This window comes from Pseudorasbora parva, chromosome 11 (genome assembly GCF_024679245.1).
Source record: "Pseudorasbora parva isolate DD20220531a chromosome 11, ASM2467924v1, whole genome shotgun sequence".
In the NCBI taxonomy this organism is placed as follows: Eukaryota; Metazoa; Chordata; class Actinopteri; order Cypriniformes; family Gobionidae; genus Pseudorasbora; species Pseudorasbora parva.
In genome coordinates this window covers 15612266-15633512 of record NC_090182.1, presented here as the reverse complement: position 1 = coordinate 15633512, position 21247 = coordinate 15612266, and positions in this window count along the sequence as shown.

The following is a 21247-nucleotide window of genomic DNA, read 5'->3' as shown; positions in this document are numbered from 1 at the left end:
AGCTTTGGCCATCACGCCAACCTGCTTGGAGTTTGCCCCGGGAGGAGTAAAGGCCGTACTGCACCCTAGGCCAGGGTATGTGCCGAAGGTTCCGTCCAGTACGGTCAGGTCTTTGGTTCTTCAGGCATTTCATCCTCCGCCCCACGTGATGGTGGAAGAAGGGAGATTATTCCTTTTGTGTCCAGTTCGGGCCCTAAGGATCTATCTGGAAAGGTCAGCTCAGTGGAGGAAATCAGACCAGCTGTTAGTGTGTTTTGGCTCACCCAAGAAAGGGCTGCCTGCATCAACCCCTACTATTAGTAATTGGATTGTGCAGGCAATAGCCTTGGCATATCAGGTGCGCAATCTGCCTTCACCTATTGCCTTGAGAGCCCACTCGACTAGAGGCATGGCCTCTTCGGTGGCCCTTCTGTCCGGAGTCCCTATGCAGGACATCTGTGAAGCGGCTGACTGGGCTACTCAGCACACATTCATAAGGTTTTACAGCCTACACCTCCCTGCGACCCCCGGTGGCAGGGTACTCCAGTCCTGATTGTGCCTGGTCTCCAGCTCACAATAGGGCAGGCGTATCCTTGGTGTGGCCTAGTGGGTACTCGTTCCCCAAATCGTCGTTCCAACGCAGTGCGAAGTTCCCTCGATATAGGGAACGGCTCGGGTTATGTATATAACCCTTGTTCCCTGAGAGGGAACGAGCACTGCGTCTCGTCGCCACACCGCGTATCGCCTGAGAGCATTATGCTTCATCGCGATAATTGACGCTACTATGCGCCGGGCTCCCCTTTATAGCTTCCGGGTATGCCGTCACATCTACGTCATGACGTAGGACCAATAAGGATTGGACTAGTTTCATTCATACTTCAGACGCGTTCATGCTTAGGGAGTATCCCCAAATCGTCGTTCCGACGCAGTGCTCGTTCCCTCTCAGGGAACAAGGGTTATATACATAACCCGAGCCGTTCTTCTGGACACATAAACATAAAACCACAATCATTTGTGAATGGACGATGGACAACGCCAGAAAAGCTGCATATAACATCTCTCCAGAAACGGTCTTTCTCTCCTATGTCAAAAATATTAAATAAAAAAGCGATTCTCTTGACAAAACAATGGGTGCCTGGTCCTGTGAATTAACAATGTGGAAAAGGTAATTACCCCCTCCTCCTACCCCCCCCCCCAACAACTCTGATTACTAATTATTATTATTTATTGAAATTAAAAAAGGATTTTTTTATTGGAAAATGTGCAGAGCAGAACATTTTTTTACACTGATTAACAATGAACGCAACATTTCTATTTTGCTTGCTTGAGAAGAATCAGCAAAGACTAAAATTGACATCTGACACAAATCGCCCAGGCTTTTTCAGCTATATTCTTAAAAACTAAAGAATCCTCTGGGCTCTCTGGATGCAGTTGTTCACGAAACATTAGAACAGCAGTGTGTTTTTGTGACAGTCTGTTGTTGGTTGGCAATCCCATAAGCAGTTCTTGCCCTGGGGTAGCTCGTAGAGATTTCTAACATCATTGACTTATCTGATTCCTCTCACCTGCTAGCGGATCATTCTATTAACCTTTACTAGATCTCTAGCCACCATGAACAATATGTTTTTTTTTTTTTTTTTTGTATTTGCAGTGAACAATTAAAATGCTGTCAATGTCCAATTATGCATCAAATTTGTTTGCCTGTTCTGCTTCTTACTGTGTATAATAGTTATCACTGTCCTTTTGCAAGATTAATAAAATAATGTGTATATCCCCAAGGCGCATGTTGATATTAATTAATCTTGGAAAATAATTTGTGTGTGATATAATTGAACTCACTAGGGGGTTCTTAGTTCTGAAATTGCTTTTAGAATTGCAGTTAATTTTGGTTCAATGATCTGTCCATTGTTATGATAATCTGTTCTTTAGAATGCAATTTTATGATAAATTTACTTGTCACCTTTTATGTTTGGAGTCTTTTGTATTCCATCCTATATTCTCTCTCTGCCCTTTTCTTCTGCTTTCTCTTAACCATTTGCTTTGTAATTGTAAATGAGATTTCCAAACATCTATGTTTTTGGCTGGGGCTTTCTTCTCATAGCAGATAACAAGAAAATCTATATATTATGCTATGACAAAAAGAAGGTCTTCAAAGCACACCATCACCTGCAATTATGCTCAAAGATTTCAAAATGTAATCTCAAGGGGTTCCGAGCTGTCTCATGAGCAACAGCAGTGTGGCTCTCTGACTAGCAGATCTGACATGCCAAAGACTGACAGCCTTATGGCTTTAATGAACCTGATTTAGTGGTCACTACAGAATGAACGTCACAAGATGCTCTTTTTTTTTTTTTTTTAGCTCTGAAGCTAAGTTTTTAATCCTTGTGTCTGAAAGGCTAGATAATATGGTAATACCCAAAGATAATACCCAAATACGCATGTCTTCTAAGGCGGATGCACTGGGACCAGTTACCGTCACAAAGGCTGTGCTAAGTGTGCGACCGCAGGGCCTCCCCCAAAAGTAAAGTGCAGCTGACTTCATAATGTAAAGCCAATACATAAAGTTCATGTTTCTGTCCTTCAAAATACTATAGTAGTTATAGCTAAAATATATATATATATATATATTGCTATGCGCACATTCTGCTTGTTAAAAATGTATAATGCAGTAACTTGCAATATGTCTCTGTGCTTGTGACAGTGATCCATGTGCATGCATGTCAGTCAGCGGGCATCGCACATCAGGCTCGAAGAGCAGTGCTTTTCAATCCTGGTCCTGAGCCCCCACCGCTCTGCACATTTTGTATGTATCCCTTATTTAACACACCAGATTCGGATAATCAGCTTATTAGGAAAGAGCCTCATCAACCTCACTAAGGCTGCATCCAAAAACCTGCAAAATGCTGCCTTCTGAGGACACATTTAAATTTTAAAGTGCATCAAGCAACGTCCTAATCTATTGTTTGCTTCACTTCCTGTTTCCTGAGAGTCCTTCATCTGATTGAATTCTGAAGGCAGCATACATGTATCCTTCGCTGCCTTTGGCATCCCACAATCCTGTGCTTTCCGTTCAGTGACAGTTGAGCCCGGGAATAAAGATGGCATCCGAAAGTTGGGTTTGCTGGTCAGTTTGTAAGTGTATGTTTTTTTACCAATATTTTCCACTTCTGATGTCATTTCTAGCGAGAAATAACTAATGTAGTAATTAAATATGTTTAGTTCTCACCAAAACTTGCTCTATGTTGCTGTAGATCATTAAACCCGTTACACTGCCTTAGAAGTCTGTCCGAAATTAGTTTTGTGGGGGGCCTTCATGCACAAAACACTTCCTTAATGACTAAAGACAAGCCATTTTCTGATAAGGCAGCTAGGCAACAAGTCAGTTGTGTAGTTATGCAGCCTAAATGTGTCAGAGAAGAGAAACACAGTGCAAAGTGGTGGGTCCCCAGGACCAGGATTGAAAACCACTGCCGCAGAGCTTTATTTACAGTCCATTTAAATTATGATTTTGGCCGCCTCTGATCAAATGGGTTGAACCATGTATTTGGCCAGGGGGTTTGAAACTGGGGTACGGGGTCCCCCAGAAGTTCTCCAGAAGGTTCTAAGGGGTCCCCCTAAAAGACAAAGCAAAAATGGATAAAGTCAACCAGACATTTTAAAGCTGCGGTCCGTAACTTTTTTGGGTTAAAAATGATCCAAAATATATTTTTGAGCAAATACATCATAACCAGCCAGTGATCAAAATGATCTGCTTACGTAGCTCGATTTACAAAGGTTGGCTTGTAATAATGTTTTTAATTCCAGTGGTACTGGTGGATTTCAGCAGGAAATTCAAGCATATCCGTGTCCCGGTTGGCAGGTTATATTGTGTGTGTGTATGTGTGTGTGTGTGTGTGCGTGTGTGCGGGTGTGTGTGTGTGTGTGTGTGTGTGTGTGTGTATGTGTGTGTGAGGGAGGATGTTGGAGGTGGAGATGTAAAGCCTTTTCTCACATCACTTGATATAATTAAACGTATCAATTTGATGGTGGATCCAAAAATGTTAAAACGACAATCTCCAGTGACAATTGTGAGATTGATCCGTTTTAAAATGCAAAAGACTTCAGACTTTGGAGAGGCTACAGAAAAAAAGAGACTTCAACCGGGCCGATGCAAAAACAAGGATACAAATGGCTTTTAAAAGTGGCGTGAACGTGTTTTGTTCCTACATTATGTAGATCCTCATTCAACCAATCCGCGCAGGCACTAATGAGGAATCTATATATATATATTGTGGCAACCAGCGGGACGAGGGACCGCGAGAGCGGGCCGGTGACAAGTGGTAATGAGTATCAGCTGCGCAACACACCGGTCTCGTCTCACGGCCAAGTGACGGGAGCATAAAAGGAGGAGCGAAGGCGGCGGAAAACGAGAGAGGACCAGGCCTGGACTTTACGTTGAGTTCTTTTATGTTTTGTTATGTGTGTGTGGGCAGTCGTCCGTGAGGGGCTGCCCGCGGTTTACTTTCATTTTGTTTATTTAATAAAAGTTGTTAAACGTTCGCCGGTTCTCACCTCCTTCCTTTCAATCTATGAATTTTATTACACATATATATATATATATATATATATATATGTATATGTATATATATATGTATATGTATATATATACGGTTGGAGTTAAAAATCTTCATATGTGTTTCAGTGTATAGCTAGCAGCAACTTTTGCAATGTTATCAGTGGTCTTGTCATTGAATTGTGCAGTCGTCCATGAGCTGCTGCCACTTTCATGTCCTTTTGTTGTTTGTTTATTTTTGGGATTAAAATTTTATCTTGAATGCTTGCCAGTTCTCACCTCCTTCTTCCCTGAACACAAACCTCATTAAAGCTCGATTTTCGACTCCTCTCCTGACTTCAAGCAGGAAATCTAACTGATCGGCAAGTTTGTTTGAGATGCTAAACACCTTGCCTTGCAAGTAAGAGCAGGCAGATGGAGTAGTCCTCTAGCAGTATTTGTGGCAGATGTACAAGAGACTGGGTGAGCATGCTGGTGGCACTAGTATTCCACTGTGTTGGTAGAAGTAAACATACACCGCTTTCCAGTACTGGAACCCATACCTTGACTGGGTAAACCCAGCCTGATCTGCCAGCAATTTGATTTCACCCGGCAACTCAGTCTAGAAACCCGCACATTCATTTCTACTGCTTCTGTTACACTTTTGCGTGAACCAATCAGAGATAGGCTTATCCACCTAGCACGCTATTGGCAGGTTTAACACAATGACAGATAAGCGATCTTGTGGTCTGATTGGTTGAAGGACTATCTAATCATTTGACTATCTAGTCATTTGAATTATGCTCGTTGATCAGGCCTCTTGTCCAGTAGAAAATACAGAGCAGACTCCCCAGACCAATGTTCAATCTTAAATTGAGCTTGGTCTGGTGATTGCCAGACAAACCCATACCCTTATTAATTTATGGATGTTATTTTTCCAATCCATAATGATTTTGTGTAGTAGTAAAATTATAAAGTAAAAATAAGGAGAAGACAGATTATACCAACAAATTAGTTATTTTATTCTGTAAAAAGAAAAACGAAAGTAAATGGAAAGAGTGGTCTTGCATTTACTCTTATCAGTACGGCCACAGCTGTGTGAGATGTTCCACTGTATTACTGTACATCAGAACCTGCACCTGGTGTAATTGCTACTCAAATGATTACCTAGAATGACCAGGCTTATATGTAGTTGTGTCCCTCAGCTGGGTTCAGTCTAGGCAAGATTAAGATCTGTTTGAAATCATCCGAGATATTAAAGCACTGGAGGGTGCATGTCCTAAGAAATCAAGGCCACTGACAAGACATCAGTGTTATACGCTGCAGAAGATGAAGTCTTGCTTCTGCATTGCAGTGCAGAGGCATATGACAGATCCTCAATTCTTTATTCCTCTTGAGCAGGCGACAAGGAGCATATGGGTGGAATCATCTGACAGCCCACACAGGGCCCTCTAAGGTCTGTGAGTAGGAGGAGTTTAAAAGAAAAATCCTCTTTTCTCTTTATTTCCCTCATCAGCGGGTTCTTCTCCTCAGGAGGCTGTTTGGTGATGTAAGTGTTCACCATACACCCAGTTCTCCTACTTTTCACACTCCCAGTTTTCATCAGTGCAGACAGCCCGACCTTGAACGCAGCAGGGGTTTTCACAGTAGTTCTTTAATGATAGATGAATTAATTGGTCACACAGCCAAGGATGGGAGGTGCAGATACTGTCATACTGTCGGGACAAACGGAGTCAGCAAGTCACAGCAAGGGGTACGGACAGGAGCTGCATGACTGCTGGGACGACATTCATAACATCCAGTCTTAATGTAGCCGACGTGTTTCAGCATGAAAACGGGTTAGAACAGCTAATGGTCAAATAGAATTTATGTAAACAATGAACACGCTAACCATGTAAGCTTTACAATTTAAAAGACATACAGCTATAATGTCTCTGTTACCGTTTTAAGGTTGTAAAAGTAGGGCCACTAATGACGTCTTGTCATAAAATGCACAAGAACAAATTTTATCTTACTGTCATCCAGTCTGTCATGTAATGAATAAAGTACAAGTATTTAAATAGACAACCTTTATGGTGCGTTAAATATGTTGATGGTCAGTTGATTTCTTTGCAGACATGATCAAAATAAACCGCTGTACGGAAAACAGAAAACAACAACAACAAAAACCTGTCCCTTTAAGAATATGACTCAGGGTCTTGTGATTATCTACATCATTCTTATTGCAATAATTTTTCCAGATGTATAAGTGATATTTTCTCACCAACATTGGGCTTCAGATGACCCATTTAGATATAGGGAGCCTTTCCATTCCAGGCAGACATTTAAGACATCGACTGCAGATGGGCACAGAAGCATCTCTAAAGTATACAACACACTCCTGACACTACAAAGTGTTTGGCATGAGAAATGATGGTCTTTGTGGAGGAAGATAAAATCACTCTTCTACCCCCCTCTTCTCACTATGCCTTTTGATATGCTTCTGGAAGTATTTTCATCAGCTTCCACCTGGCTTCCCAATCGCACCAGTACATCAATAAATGAATCAAATAAATTCATTAAACTGAAATAAAATATCTAAGGATGCTATAAATCATAATGCATTGATCTCAGACTAAATCTGTATACGTGTTTACATTTAACTAGGTTCCCATTTCTCTTCGTTACCCGAACTAACACGACAGGCGATTTTAAAGCATATCAGGAATATATCAGCCATAGAAAAATATGTTTATATGATGTTAGCTTCTTGTTGGTCTTGAGCCACATATCAATGTGAAGTAGGAAAAAAAAAACCTTCCTTGAAGTAAATCCTTTCTATTTTCAAATCAGTCACTTTCAGCACATTAGCGCTTTAGAGCTGTCAGCATATAACGCACTTATAGCTTATCTGACTGTTAGGCATTAAAATATAGTCACTTTTTTAAAAAATATACAAGATTTACAATGATGCAAAAGTGGTTTGACTTAAGAGAGAAGGACAACTACAATAACAACAACATGCCAGACCAGTAGTTGGCAATATTATTTTGTAAAGAAACACTAAGCACCTTTAGACAGAACACATATGCATGATGTAACCATTTTCAAACATTATATTTTTACACAAAGACAATAATGGTATCACTTTCAGACACTTGCACCTAAATGTAAATGCATGAACAAAACACATACAAGTTTTCCGTTTTAAGCTGAAAATGTGTCCCCTTTAGTGGGAAAAATATGAAAGGCTATTTTTGTAAAAAAAAAAATATATATATATATATATAAATTATATAAACTGTTTAAATATAAATTATATATAAATTATATAAACTGCATATATATGGTGAGATGTGAGATGTTTAAAATCATGTCACGTTGTGAGACAAAATAGAAGTATAAAATATATTACAAATATAATATAAATTATAATATTAAATCACATTATGAAATATAAAGTCACATCGTGAGATTTAAAGTGAAAGCTGCAATTATGGGAAATAAATAGCAATTTTGCAGTACTGGGTATAAGTTACAGTAAAAAGTTTACATCTTCAACTGTATAATTAGATTACTGTATTAATTAATCTGTCTAAAAAAGTATTGCATTACTAATTAATCCCATATCAATCTCGACCAGTTGAACAATACAAGGATAAACGTTACATTTTGATGTTAAATTTACTGTTTTATATAAAAATGTAAAATTATAATATAGTTAAATTGGCACAATTACATCAGTAACTTTTAATTCAATTTATAGATTCCTTACCATACTCAGGGGAAAAGTCATTAGATTTACATAAATTAATTATGTAGTAATGTATTATATGCAACATTGAACATATGAAACACGTTGATTTTTAAAACCACAATTCTAAAAAAATAAAGCCACAATTATATACCCTATGTGCCAGTCTAGAAGCCTTTTTACCTTTATCATCTTATATAAAAGAAATTACAGACAAATCTTGAAGATGTTTCTTAGAATCTTGTATCAGAATTTTCATCATAACAGAATTGACATCTTCAAAGAAAAAAAGAAAAGAAAAAAAACCTTATAATAACACCATCAACTGATGTACTCTTACGTGTACGTGTACTCTTAAATGTCTCATCTTGCCATGTAACTGGATTTCTCAGAAACAGATGTCCCTGGAAAGGTTGCTTTACTTAATGGAAGAGGAAATAGAGGAATCTGCCAAACAAACAAATATCAGTCAAGACCTTCAAACATATTCTACAGCCTTTGCTAAATTTCAGTTTATTACAATGCTCACTGCAGGCTTTACTGAAGCAGCCTGGGTGTTTTTACATCTATTTCTTTTGAAGATGTATCAGTGCACCTGACAGCTCAGTGATAAGGCTATCAGTGAATAGTCCCACAACCTCTTTTACACAGCTGGGATTTCAGAGAGAATCGGACAGGGAAAAAAACGAAATTACTGACATCATGCGATTTAACAGTAGAGAAAAACCTTCTAAAACCTTATATCATTTTACAATAATGTCCCATTTATTAACATTAGGTAATGCATCAGCTTACATGGACTATCAATGAGTGATATATTTTTTAAAGCACTTATTAATGTGAGTTAATGAAAATGTAGACATTCATTTGTTCATGTTACACAGTGCATTATCCAATGTCAACACACACAATTTCTTATTTTAATACTATGTAGTGATCATTGCCTAAAATTAATAAATGCTGTAGAAGTTTTGTTAGTTCACGTTAACTAATGTAGGTAACCTATGTTATCAAATGAAACCCTATTGTGAAACAGTCTCAGCTTTCAACTTTGTTGAAAGATTTTTTTAAATGACGTTTTCAAAATTATCTCTAAAATACTGAGCCCTATTTCTCTGAGTGCATGGTCTGAAGCACATGGCACAGGTGCACTTAGGGCATGTACAAATCCACTTTTGCTAGTTTAACAACAGAACTTTTTTTTTTTTGCGTGTCAGGCGTATGGTTCAAAGTAGTCTCTTAATAAATAATAGGTGTGTTTTAGGCATAACATGCAATAAACCAATCAAAATCTCATCTCCCATTTCCTTTTAAAAGCCAATTGCACTTGCACCATAGTGGATTCACTATGGCGGAATTTGCGAGCGGAAAGACTGAATGCTCCTACAGAAAGGAATCCTTTTATTTTTATTATTTAAAAATGTTCACGTGTGTACGTGCGTTTTGCACCCATCTATAACCACATATTACTAGCGCGCCCTATAACACGACAAAAAGTACTGTGCTATTGACTTTAGACCAGGGTTTTGTTGGTCACACAACACACCTCATTTTCAGACCAGCACACCCATGGGCAAACAGATGGGTGTGAGTGCAATATTTAAACAACAAGGTGCTGGACATGAAAATGCAAAAAACACTTCCTGGCGTCACATTGCACCTGGTGTTTGATAGGTTCCATAGTATTATATTCCCCTATGCACCTGACTTAAGTTAAACAGGGCCTTTTTCTTCCTCTTTGACACCTACAAATTAATACTCTAGGCATCTCCATTTCAACACCTGCTTCGAGTCAGACGACTTCTCACACTATCACTTGGGAATACGATCTCTAGTGCTTCACTAACCTGCTAAGCAGCAGTAACCAAACAGACTCCGGATGCTGCGAAATAACTCTGAGACTTGGTGAAAGACCAAAATGCAGCTTTATTTCAGGATAATCCCTGAATAGTCAAGAACAGGAAAAGGGTCAAAAACACATTGCAGTCCAGGGTATTCTCACAAAAATGCATATAAATAGTATGAGTGTGCAATGTCGTGGAATGTATACGCCAAAACTCATTTTGGCGTGTCTATGCCACGCTGTTTTTCGCGTGCATATGACACGCATTTTATGGCGTATTATACAAACGAACCAAAAAACCAAAGTAGAAACACTCAGAATGGCAGTGGAAACACCAACAAGACTTTGCAAAGCGTGAGTGGAAACACAGTGCTTATATAGGCCAACATTAACAAGCAAATGACACAGGTTTAAATAATCCCACCATATAGTGAGTCCAGGAAATGGGTTACCGCATAGTGAGTGCTTCTCAATATCCCTCCTCGTTTCCTCGCTCCTCCGTCCTCCATCCTATGACCCGGAAACCGATGGAGCTCAGGCATCTTGTAGGTCATCTCATTTCTCTAATTGCACCGCGAGGAGGCGAAGATCGAGAAGTGAGGAGGCTTCCTGAGGAGTCGTGAGCAAGGATACACAGCAGTATCCTTTACAGAAGTGTTTTTATCGACTAAACGTCACACACGCATGAATTATCCTACCCCTTCACATCATGCCACAGTTTAATCTATTATTATTGTTTACATGTACGAGACACAAATGTTTGTCAAATAACAACAGCTGACAGTTGCAGAATTATATCAAAGCACAAGAAAATGAAAGAAACAAATAGAAACTAATACTATATAACAAATAAAAAGCAGTTAATAACTGGAATTCGTTGCTAATAATAACTGGTAATATTAAATAAAATATGGACAAATATAAATAGTTATCTCTAATGTTCAAGAATCCGAGTCATCATTAATTGACGACACTTTAAAGTGAAGTTAAAGGGAGCGAGGATGTATCATTTTACTTGATTCCATTCCTCGCGTCTTTCCCTCGCATCCTGAAGGGGTGGAGCTAAGGTGCGAGGAAAGGAAGCTAGGAAAGGAAACGAGAACGCACAAATAAGAATTGGGAAGCACCCATTGTCCATGATGAGATAAAGGAGTTGAAAGAAGTGCCCTCTGTTGGAGACCATAGGGAACTTCAGCTGGTGGTATATTAAAGGTGTCAGGTGTTTTTTATACTGTTGTCTGAGGTCTACTAATGACGTTCGTGTGTTTTTTACATTCAAAAACATCATAAGTAATAAGTAATAGGCTATTTTCTACACTGGCTTTGGGGCTCTCTCCTGAACGCTGGGTTTTGATGGGCGTGACGCATTGGAGACTTAGAAGTAAACGCCCACGGCCAGGATTGGATAAGATTTGCATATTTAATGAGCTTCAGCTCCTGTCATATCTATGCCCCTGTCAGTTCAGTTCACATGAGGGAGGGGTTGTTTTGAAAGCGGCAACCGGAATGATTCAAGTAGGTCTTTAACAAACAAAAACAATGATTTATTTCTCATCCACCCGCGATTGATTGGACTATTATTTTTGTATTACATAGCCCGCACAACCGCGCGCGCACACATACACGTGCGCAAGTGTGCCCTTCAAATATCACGTCAAGAGAGAGAGAATAGCAGAACAAGAAAGGAATATTACGAGATTCATCGGCCTACCGATGGGCTTCCGTTTTGGTAGCTTTCTGAGTCCAGCATGCTAAAGGTATGTTCTGTTAGACACGTACACATAAGCAAAACTATCTATAACAAGGCAATACTATTACATATAAAACACGTTTTACTCACATAAGTGTGTTGCACCATCCCTGTCGGATCCAATATAGAAGAATAGCATTGTGAGATTTGTTTACAAACGATCCCACAGTGAAGTTAAGGGAACAGAACACCACTGTCTTCCCCACGTGAGCTGGAACTTCATTAAAAATAAAGTTCAATAACACATTCCTAATATTAGGATCCGAAGGAAGCTTATGCAGCGACTGTGTTCTTCCACAACCAGGAATAGCGCAATATCTTGCTATCTTCTTCGCAGCTCCATGAGTCGGTGGGCGGGGCTACTTAATTAGACGTGCTGTAGAGGCGGTGTTTCGTCAGTCGGGGACGTCAAGATGCGAACACGATCGTTTTCTGGGCCTGGTGTCTATAAAATCTTTTCTTTGAAAAACAAAGGACGTTTTCAGCTCTGAAACTTACAGGATATTCTTATATTACCATGACCTTTTATATATCAAAAGCTCAAGGGAAAGTTGATTTCTCAGTTCATCATCTCTTTAATTTGGAGAGTAACTGTGAAATTATTACAATATAAAAATATTAAAAACTCAAAACACAATTACAGAAAAAAAGTGCAATTAATAAATTTGACAGCACTAAAGACAGCCGTTTTGTTTGTTATATTCAGACACACTTTGGCCCAAGGTCTCAAAAGCATATAAATGTTAATCCAGCAAGAAAAAGGAATGTTAGTTATGATTCATTTAAAAAATCCTTTTATAAGATATTGTTAATAACATGCTGGCAGAGCACACTTAAAGCCAAAGAATGATCATTTGGTATTATTCCACTGTCAGGAATGACATATGATGAAAAAATAAATAAAAATACCCACAGGGCCCTGAATAGGCTGTGAGGAAGTATCTCTCACCACTATTAATCAACATGAGTGAGCAGTCCTGATATCAAAGACCTCCGCTCCATTATTACTGGTGCATCAAAGAGACCCACACTCTTATCAGCGGAAAGCATCTGTAGTGGTTTGTTTGTTTATTCATTATTTTTCTAACTGTAAAGTCTCAAATCATTACACTATGCAAAACAGCTACATTGGCTTCTGAAAAAGCAATGTGCCAATGAAAAACATGAGTTACATCAGAACCAACAGCATTCCCATAATCATTGTCTCAGGCATCAGTGTTGACCTAAAGGACTGGAGGTTCTTTGAGCAGAGCAGTGTCTGTGTTAGAGGAGAGGAGAGTGAGAAACAGTCAGTCCTTTCAGGAACAGAAGATGGCCAGCCTTCAGGACCAATTCTTTCAAAACTGTCTGCTTATAGTAGATAAGGTGTTTGCCTCAACATCAGAACCTCAGCTGCAGCCTCCCCTTTCTTCACAAATTTCAAAAGAACCTTCAAAAAAAAAGTATTTTTATTTTTTAACAATTGGATATGCGCATAATTGCACAATACTGAATGCACCATTTCCAATTGGAATTATGTCTGAGCCACATTTTCTTTTCAGCTAACTTCAAACTTTCAGTTTTGAAAATGTGTACAAAATAGAGTTTCCAAGTAGCAAGTGAGCAAAGAATTTACAAATTTTGAAAGATCTGGTCATAAAGAAAACTGTTCTCTAAACCAATCCTTCGGAGGCCAAGAGAGCTCAATATGCAGCTGAAGAAAAAAAAAAAATTTGCAGCATCAGTTAGCCTACACATATATCTGTATGATATTACGAAACACCAGCAAACACCAACAAATATAGAAAGCATCTGATCGACAACACATGTGGTGCAAAAGTTCACAACACATAATACCAAATACATAACACGCTGCAAATACTCACAACACAACCAAATACAAAAACAAGCTGCACACACTTACAACGCATACTTCTTCATACCTCACTTAATACATCTGAGATGATTTGACTGATCCCAGATCTTTTAATCATGATAACTGATCTCTGGATAATTTGGTTCTTCAAACGAATTTGCAGATTGGATTAAAATCACTGAAAATTCACTGAAGAGGGCATCAATACTCGCAACCACGATAAGCAATACAGCGATTAGCTGGCGTCAAGACAGCAACGTAATGACATCATATAATTAAAAAAGCCACCTGGCAAAAAAACGTATTAATTACAAAAACAACCAAAAAAGCTAGACAAAAAACAAACAAACAAAAAAACATAAACATTTCTGTTATAAAGAATCAACCAAACAACCAAACCAACATAACAGTTATAATAGATAAATGATAAATATTTTTAGTTTTTTTAAACATGATTCCCAATTATTTATTTTCACAATTTTATTGAATTTTTATTTCAATGTAATTAGCAATTAAGCTAATTTGAAGCAGATTTTGTTACGTGACAGCATTAAAGTGTCTTAAGGGTCAAGATCAAGTCATCTGCATCTCTTGAGCTGCATCATATCATCCTATAATATCTGTCACCACTCATATTAATGCACGGCTCAGATTAACTGCACAGCATGTGTAAACACTAATAAAATTATAAAGTAATTACTCATTACCTCTCAATCAAACAGCTATGTCTATATTATTATACACTTTTTACACAACATTATAATATTACTTTCAAATTCATTTTATATTTTTTTTATTTAAAATTATTATTGCCCCTGGTTTAGTAAGGAACTCTTGTAACAGAGTAGCAGTGGCTGGGACAGGTTTTAAGTATCACCTCGAGATGCAATCTAATCCTGTTTCCATGAAATAAGCTCCTCCCGAGCAGGTTTAAGCTCATGGACCTGTTGCTATGACAGCAAGTCCAGGATGAGCGTCGAAAAAAACAAACAATCTGAGATCATGCCAAATCGTCAACAAACAAATCCAGCTAACTGAGTAAGCGACGTACGAAGAAAGGACCCCAGGTGGGCGCACCAACACTGACAAACATCTGACTCGCTCAGCTCCAACATGGCACCTTAAGCAGCAGCCTCATTCCATCATTATATGCTACATTGAGTTCTGCATGCTACTCTTTCTGCAACATCACCACAAATAGACAACATCACCACAAATAGACAGTATGCACAGGGAACAAAATGCTCTAAAAAGTGTAGTATTCACAGATCCTGAGCACATACTAAAATTGCGGATCAACATATTAGCTTGTGCATACATCACAAAAATGTCCCTATCATCAGACAGGTCATCAGTTATGTAATGTCCTAAGTATTTAACCTCATCACACACTTTAAGATACCAGTCAGAGAGAATTCAGGAAATGACAGCTTCCTGTCCTACCTGCTCCTAAAAATCATAATATCACTCTTCTTTGCATTATATTTAAGTCTGTGGCATATTTAAAGCAGACCTTCAGTAACTGTTGAAGACCAGCACTGTATGGACTAAAAATCACCAAATCATCCGTGTACGCCAAGTGGTTGATAATCATATTACCAACCATACAACCTTTCCCACAGCTGTTCAGCAAATCAGCCATATAAACATTAAAAAAAAAGGGAGATAAAATACCTCCTTGTCTAACTCCGTTACATATATTAAATGGAGCGGACACAAAGTTACCCCATTTTAGTATCGATTAAGCAGCAACCTCCCGCAGTTTCTCTTGAAGCCAATACAGAAGTAGCTTAAATTGCAGTTTCTTGACTGGCCACTAGGGACAGGCTCCAGAAGGGAGCAGAATCTCATTGAGCCCCATGTTAAAATGCCCAACTTTACAGCAAATAAAACCCCCAAAAAAACATATTTACCACCTGGTACAAATTTTGGCTTTGGTCTAAACAGCAAATTTTGCCCTTTATGATAGCTGTGAGGGGGTGAATTTTTTTTATAACTCATTCGTTTATGTTATATTAAGCCTTAAAGTTCTGCATAATTAAGGGCGTGGCCACTTTGATTGACAGGTGGATAGCCATTTATCCACTGACTGTTATTCATCGCGTCATAGTTCCGCTAGCATGATGGGAACGGCCAGCTCGACCTATACTTTACACTTCAGAACGGCTCATCGGAATCCTTTGGGTGACGTCACGGACACTACGTCCACATTTTTTTTATGGTCTATGGTATCGATGCATCTTCCCTCAAAGGGCACTATGAACTTATTGCGGGACAAATTAATTGTACTAGTATTCATTTAATTATAAAAGAAGCCTAATCATCATCATTGAGAACATGCAGAGGTGGGCTTGAGATTGCCGGGCCTGGTTTTCCAGCACGTTTTTGGATTTGGTTGTGAACGTTCCCAGCCATCATTTGGCCCTTGTTAAACTCGCTCAAATCCTTAAGTTTGCCCATTTTTCCTGCTTCTAACAGCAACTTTGAGGACAAAATGTTCACTTGCTGCCAAATATATCCCACCCACTAACAGGTGCTGTGATGAAGTGTTATTTACTTCATAGGCTAATGGTCATAATGTTATGCCTGATCATTTTATATGTTGGTATACGCTTTTGGGTTTTTACTTTATAGGATTTTACTTATTATAGTGTAGCAATATTTGTCATAGCCGAGGGGCTTGTAAAATCTCAATAAGCTAGAAAAATGTGATATCATGATATTTGTGTTTTTTTTTTGTAAATTCCACATTTTATAAATAAGCTTATTATGTGCACAGCTGCAAGGCCAAAAGAAAAATACTTTTTATTTTATGTTTCAGGAGATAATCTGTATTCATCTTCAGATTCGTTTTATTAGAGTTAATCAGTATCTAAATATGAATTCTGGCAGCTCTAGCGTCTCTTATTCATCAAACTGGCAGCTGATTGGCTCCACTCAACACTGCAGGAAATTAATGTAGTTGTCGTTTTTTCCAGGTCTCTTTTCAAGTGTATTTTGATGCCGGCACTTTAAAAAATAAAACTATATATGTAAAAGATATGGATATAATAAGTCTGTAACTCTAATTGTAACATAACATCAAATATTTGTTAAAAGTAAAAACACTGTTAATTACTGTGTGTGTGTGTGTGTGTGTGTGTGTGTGTGTGTGTGTGTGTGTGTGTGTGTGTGTGTGTGTGTGTGTGTGTGTGTGTGTGTGTGTGTGTGTGTGTGTGTGTGTGTGTGTGTGTGTGTGTGTGTGTGTAGGGTAATAATCAGTAATAATCAGTACTTTCTAGATACTTTCTGCCAGTGCATGTAGATATGTTACACTGTTTACCTGTGGTCACTGTCAGTGTCGATAACAGTCAGATTGAACTTACTCAGAACTTTCTCTTTTATGATCACTAAAGCAAAGGACAGAACACCATTGGCCATTCTCACCACAGCGTTTCACATGACGTCTCTCGTTCTTCAAAGGAGGAACTGAATAAGTTCTTCTTGACCCCTACATCTTGTCCTTAAAAGACTGAAGAATATTTTATCAGCGTGTTAAAGACATTTGCATGCATTCAATATAGCTTCTGAGATGAATTTGCAAATTTCTTGTGAACAAATCTGACAGTGCTGCCTTTGTGGCCTTTGGATTAAAGGTCAGTTAATGATGAATTACATGTAATCGCCTATGCTTTTTCAGTCTGTTTCCGTGGACGCTTCATATTAAATATAAAGGCAGTGACAGAGCAAGCCTCCTTAAATGGGGATGTTGTGGGCGGGAAAAGTGAATATGGTGATTTTAATGGAATATCTCTCACAATTTCATGCCATGTGCCCATGAAGGAACCAGAAAATCAGGTCTGAATGAAGATACAAGCATGTGCGTGGATTGCGGGGAGCCTTTATTCGCATATCCAGACATTGCAATAGAATCTGCCACAGGAACAGCCCACCTTTGTACACACACACACACACTTATGGCAGGGGGTGTTTGTTATACATGGCTGTCCTGATCCATGAATAAACACAATTAGTCTCAAACAGCTCCTTTTGGCCTGTGGACAGTGAGAGAGAGTGTCTGTAATCCTACAGTATATTCATCAGCCAAGTCTAATCTGGTTCATTATAAATTCAGCGACTGAAAACAGCCACAGATTGATGCTTCCGGGTGTGAGATCCAATTAATCCTCTTGTTTTTGCCTTAGCCTGTGTCATTTTTTAAACCATACTTTTAATAAAAACTCCTAAAACATTTTAATATTTACTAAACTTGATCAAGAAAAATTTCCAGGTTCAAACTAGATCATAAATTGTACGTTTCTTTCCAATCCTTTCTTTTGGTTCTTTTTTTTGTGTGGTTTAGATCCTTTTCATTCCTTCCCTTATTGTACGTTTCATTAATTCAATTTTGTTTATTTCCTTTCCTTTCCCATTCACATTTTAAGAGAGTATGTCCTTCCATACATATAACACCTTTTTGAAAATTAGGTATAGAAACTTACACTTTAGTATGGGGAACACAAATTCACTATTAACTATGACTTTTGCCTCAATAAACTCTTAATTTACTGCTTATTAATAGTTAGTAAGGTAGATTTTGTAGCATTTAAGTTTAGGTATTGGATAGGATTAAGGGATGTAGTATAAGGTAATGCAGAATAAGGCATTAATATGTGATTTATAAGTACTGATAAACAGCCAATATCCTAGTAATATGCATCCTAATAAGCAACTAGTTAAGTTAATAACTGAACCTTAAAATAAAGTGTAACCGGAATTTATTACAAGAGTAAAAATATGATTTTTTCCCCCATTGAGATCAAACTATATAGGCTACTAGTGGTGTTTAAAATAGCTACTCCAGTCCTCACGTATTCATATTGGTAACTTTCAAAAAGTCTGTTGCAGGCTATATAACTTGTCAGTGTGTACCGCATAGGTCACAGCCTATCTGTGACATTACCTATTCAATTTTAATCTCTCTAAATGTTGCTTATGTTTCTAGTCTCTAGCACAATGCAGGCCCGTATTTTTTGCAGTAAACACTTAAATTCAACAGCTTTTTAAAACACTAAATGAGTGGATATTTGTGTAGAACAGCCGTTCTGTGCTTCTAAAAATGTAATTTAAATAGTGGCAGGGCACTTGTGCGCAATCATTATTCATTGCCTTTAGAGCCAGACGCTGTTGATGTTCGCTATATTGTAAAACAGAGCCATCTGCTGGACCATTGATGTCACAGGTGGATAAAAAGGCCAACGAGGAATGATATCGTCACAGGACCTTAGCTCACTACACATTGGGACACTGATGATGTTGTGAACAGATGTTTTTCTGACATTTATTTTGTTAAGTTAGCCTATTTAATTACATTATGATAAATAGGCTAATTTGGCTAAAATCTTCTAATTATGATAATTAGGAATGATATTACTTTGATTAAATTTTAAATGTTAATTAACGTAAATTGATTATAAATGTTAGCTAGTATGTAGCCTATAGTACCTGTCTAGCAATGTAGGCTATGTTTATGATGAAATATTAAATGTTTGTGGAAAATATGAAGGCCAGGAATGACAACTCAAACATAATTTGTGCATTAAACCCATCCAAGTTAGAGCACACACATTAGGAATATCTGGTATTCATGGGGCATTGGTAGCCTGATGTGGTCATACTCAGTTCTAGTCAGAATATGAGTCTGAAACTGCTCCATTGGGCTGTGATTATGGAGCGTGTTTCAACCGAACCAGGAAAGACCTTAACTGGATAGAGCTACAACCGATCAGAGCAATGAAGAGACGCATTACGCTAGTTGTCAAATGTCAACAGAGCTCAACTGCACTATGCTGCCAAGTCCGCATTTTTTTCTGCGGGTTGTTTTCTATGTCAGCAGGTTGAAGTTACTATTATCTGATATATAGACTCATGAGTGCCAATTTTAGCAGGCAACCTTGCCAAAATAACACACATTTTACCCCCCAAACACCATTTTTTTGCGATTAAGACAGCATGCACTTGGAAAGGGATTGCACCGCAGTGACCGCACACTTACAAAACTATATTGAACGTTAAAATAGTAATATTTTTTTCTTGATTATTGTAAATATGTTATACATATGTAAATATGTGGTGCTTTGAAGCGACCTGTCCTACACAACAATGCGAATCTCAAAATATTTAGACTTTATTCACGAAATATTTCGATATTCCGTTTCACTTGGAAATACGTCACATCACTGATTAAACCTCACTTGCTACTTCCGGTTCACTGGGACTTTATTCTCTATAATATCTTTTCAATGCGAATCTCAAAATATTTAGAACAAAGTCTAAATATTTTGAGATTCACATTGAAAAGATATTATAGAGAATATTATATATTATAGATCCAAGTGAAACTGAATATTGAACAGAGGACAGAGTTTTATCTCAGCGCTCCTCCTCTCCATCTCTCGCTCATAGCAGACTAACGGTTGGAGGGGAATGGTTAAGCATTTTAAAACACAAGCCATCAAACTGACATCATCTGAGAAGGAACGCCGTTTCCAGAACGGAAATAACTTTTCAGATTTTGATTAAAGATTACCACGGCAAACAAATTTGCCTGTTTATTAACTTGCACGGATGAATTGTTCACCCACAGACCTGTAATATGTGTCAACAAAGTAAATAAGATCGATTTAGATTTTTTATGAGGACTTTAAAGACATCATGACTTTTGTCTTTGACTAAAGACAAAAATACTTTTTGAGAATAAAGTTGTAAGTTGTTGTTTTTTTTTTTGCAAGAAACTGGTCTCGTAAAGTCAAACTGCTTCCAATTTTGACTGCTTTCCAATAATTTTGAAATACTCAACTTTAATCTTGAAATGCTAGATTTTTAAAAATTATTACTTTTACTTTGTGGTTCAGGGCTTCCGTAGTAATCATGTTCACAACTTGTAATAATTATTTAATGAGCTCACTGTTTCTTCCTTGATGTTATCTAACGGCATGATTTGTATCATCTTAGAACTGTACATTTCTGAAATATGGACATTACTAGTCATCACCTCTCATAATCTATAACTCTAAATTGTAACGTACAGTAGACATGCATTTTCTGTAAAGCTGCTTTAAATGTACTGTGAAAAGCACTAATATACAAATAAATGTGAATTGAAATATGAATTGTATCAGCTTTAATAATATTGTGAACATTTTAGCATTCAACAACCTACCTCAGAAATGAAGATCTTCTGCAGAAAGAAGAGAGTAAATTGTACAGAGGTTGATCTTCCATATAGCTCAGGAGTTTCTGAATACATCAACCTTGACTTTGGCGTTCCTCCTATAATTTCTTATAAGATAAAGAAAAAGATACAAATGAGAGATTATCGACATATACTAATAATACAAGTCTAGCAACAATTAATTTCACAAGTTCACATTTACGAATAATTAGAGTAAAAGAATATGCATATTGCTGTGCTGTCAAGGCTTTGAGCTCAGGAATGTGGATTTTTTTTTTTTTACATGGTTACACGCTTGATGGTGTATTTCTGTGCCAAAAATACTCCTTCCGGTTTCTCACAA